Genomic DNA, 3,451 nt, shown 5'->3' on the forward strand with positions numbered 1-3,451 from the left:
CGCTGGCAGTCAAGGCGCCAGGCTCGCTGAGGGCCTCGCGCCTCTGCAGACGCCACGAGGCCTCACGAGGGTGATGCTTGGGCGGGGGGTGGAGGGGGGGGCGGGGGGCGGGGGAAGGAGCGCGCCGGGGCGGGGAAGTCAGCTCTCTCCCCGTTCACCAAGGCCTTCCCAGGGGAGGCGTGGGGCGTTGTTAATTCTCCAGAATCCAGAGCCCGCCCCCCGACGCCGCCGTCTCTTCTTAACTCATCTTATAAGAAAGCACGCCTCGTGCCAGATCTGCCCTGTGTGGGACTCTGACGTCCCTAGTTTTGATCCCTTACAGGTTCATAAACTGTGACTGCAGTGATTGGCATTAAAATACTGCTTTTCTACGGTCGCTCTCCCGTACGGAAACGACCCCCCAGAGCTAGGGTTTTCCCTGAAAATCAACAAATCTTGAAGAAAGGGGAAACTGCTTTGCCCAGCTCCACACACACACACACACACACACACACACACACGCATTGTGCACCTTTCAGGGCTGTTCCATTTTTACTCAACAATGTAGGGTTAAGTGTTTCACATTGTAAATTCGCTTTTGAGAGTAGCTCTGTTTAGGAAAATAATGTACAAGTTTATTAAGATTTTCTTAACTTCTTTAATTTCTAGATGAATTTCAGTATACATTGACAATCATGCTTTATTCTCTATGTATAAAAGTTTCAAAATGATATTAGTACTAATGATAATATACTGAGTGGATATTTTCTTAAAAACCCTTCAAGGTTGAAAATAAAAGAGCCCCCTCTAGATTCTGGCTTTACTGACCAAAGCTTTATTTTTTAAAAAAAGAAACCACCCCCCCCCCAGCTCCATCATATTTATTAACAGCAAACCTAATAGGCCTATTTGCAGCCAGGAGCAGACATCCTTTGACCTCTCCCTGAAGTAAATGGGGCCCCCTCTAGAATTTTCCCAACTAACCAGAGGTAAGGCGTCCCTGTTGTTTTCCTCTGTCTTCTCCCACCCCGGCTTCTCATCTACATCTCCACCACCAGCTTTGCAGTTTTAAGTAAGACAAAGTTTGGGCTCAGCTCCTCTGCCTTCTTCCTGGAAAACCACAGGGCTGGGCTTCTGTCGGGACCCATGACAGGCAGACGGGCGCTGCACTGCCAGATGGAAGCAGAGCCTTTAACCAAGAGCTGCAAGTGCCACTACTTCAAAAAGATCTGACCCGGCGCATCTGTAAGCAGGGGCAGCTGCTTTGACAGAAGTCCGGAACAGACCCACATTGTCAAAACCTTAACCGCTCTTGGATATTACACACTTGCTTGTAAAAACAGTAGGAAACATCATAGGACTACTCTCCGAACGCTGGCCTGCCGCTCCTTCAGAAAGCATAAATCTCAGTACCTGTTTTGAACATTTGATCTTCTATTTCCTTGGCCCTTGGGAAGCAGAAGTTGCTTCTGGAAGTTTGTGTGTGGAATGTGCTTTAAAAGATAAAAATGAAGAAGGAGAGTCTGTTTGTTTGCTCTAATGCCAAAGGTTCCAGTAGACAATCTGTGCAAAAGCATCTCTGCGTTTCAATCTCTGTTGCATGCCCAAGCTGCACGTACCCCACCTCTCTGCTTCCCACGTGCACACCTGCAGGCTCTGGAGGACTCAGGTGCCCAGTGTCCTCCAGAATGGACAAAACTGCTCAAGGTTGCCTACAAAGCTTTAAGAGGATAAAAAGCGTTGCCGTGGCTTATATCTCGGTATTCAACTCCTTTTCTGCCCCCTGGGGAGTTCAGTAGTTCTGCAAATATTCCACACGATGGATGGGTTTCGAACCCAGGCTTAGAAACCAAAGAGCCTCCTGACTTGTGGTTTTTGTTGGCAATTGACCTCATCTGGCAAGACCTGAGAGTCTTGGCTTCTGAAGGAATCTTGTCCTTTCCTCTGAAGAAACAACAGAAATGGATGGATTGAGAAGTAGTGCCTAAGTACAGCTTCAGCTCTGCAGCAGTCAGATAACGAGTCTGTCAGCTACGCCGTGTCAGCCTGGGAAGAGATGAGACCGAGCAAGCCCTGGAAAGGAGAGGGTAGGATTTGTGTCCTGAGAGGAAAAGGGAAACTAAACTAACATGAATATCATCGCTACCCCGACCGCCTTCCGTGAGCTGGCAGCGTTAAGAACTTAAAGTCTTGCTTAACTCGTACCCCCCATCCTTGTGGCTCATCTTTTTATCTCTAGGTTCTGTACAAAGCACCAGAAGAGGTGAGGAAACCTATCCAAGGTCACGGAGGTGGTAGAGCTGACGCTCAAATCCAAGCAGCTTATGCCATAAACTCCAGAGGGGAACTGGAGATTCATTTCCCCGTGAACATGAATGTCTACGAACTGGTCAGACCAACGAAAGCACTTTCTCCACTCACCATCTTGAAGCAACAAGAAGTCCACTTTTGAGAAGTTGGAAGCAGGTCACAGATGGCCGAATTTGATGCCATCAGAATGTGACTGCACTTTCAAGGAAGTTGGGGGGGGGCAGTGAATAGGATGGACACACACATATATGTGTTGCCTGTTTCAAACTTTGTTTAAATTTTATGTTCCTTTTTGTGGCACAGTATACTAATATAGTAAAGTGAGATGAAATTATTTCTGGGCAGGCTATTTGCTCTGGAGTCCTGATGCACATGAGACTGTCAGATCTCAGGTATCTAGTAAAAGACTAAATCTGCTCATTAACCACAGACTTTGGCTAATTTTGAAATGACTGCTTCGCTGTTACTCAAGCAGCTGTGAGCAGGCAATAGGAAATCCACACGAACCTCAAGAGCTTGGCTTGTGGCGAGAACTCCCGCGTGTCTGCAGATGACGCAGCCTTACGTGCAGCTGGCCACACACACAGCAGAAACATTTGTCTGATACACACGGCAGAACAACAGCTCAATCTCAGAGGGACTGAAAGGCACTCACAGAGCAAGTGTGGGTCAGTCAGTCCCCTGAGGGAGCCCATGGTTTAAATGTGATGGCTCTTCCCCCCAAGTCTTTGGGTCTCACTGTGTTGCCTTTAGTTGGACAGCTAGAGTAAACCGTGTGCACAACCCCAGTCTCTCAAACTCATCACAGCCCTTTAGTCTATCACAGGGGTCAGAAAACTTATTCTTCAGAGGCCAAATAGTAAGTATTTTAGCCTTTGCAAGCCGCGTGCTCTCTGTGGCGGTTACCCAACCCTGCCGTGGGACCCCCAGACTAGCCATCGGCAGAAGGTAAATCGATGCGTGTGGCCCTGTACCAAGAAAGCTTTATTTACAAAAGCAGACAGCCGGCCCTCGGGCTATAATTTGTCCACCGCTGGTCTTTTCTGTCAAACTAAGCAAACCAAAATAATAGTAAACTAAGAAATATGTATGGGCTTTTTTTTTTTTTTTTTTTTTTTGCCACATGATGCGGCTTGTGGGATCTTAGTTCCCTGACCAGGGA

This window comes from Balaenoptera musculus, chromosome X, assembly GCF_009873245.2.
Source record: "Balaenoptera musculus isolate JJ_BM4_2016_0621 chromosome X, mBalMus1.pri.v3, whole genome shotgun sequence".
Classification (NCBI taxonomy): domain Eukaryota; kingdom Metazoa; phylum Chordata; class Mammalia; order Artiodactyla; family Balaenopteridae; genus Balaenoptera; species Balaenoptera musculus.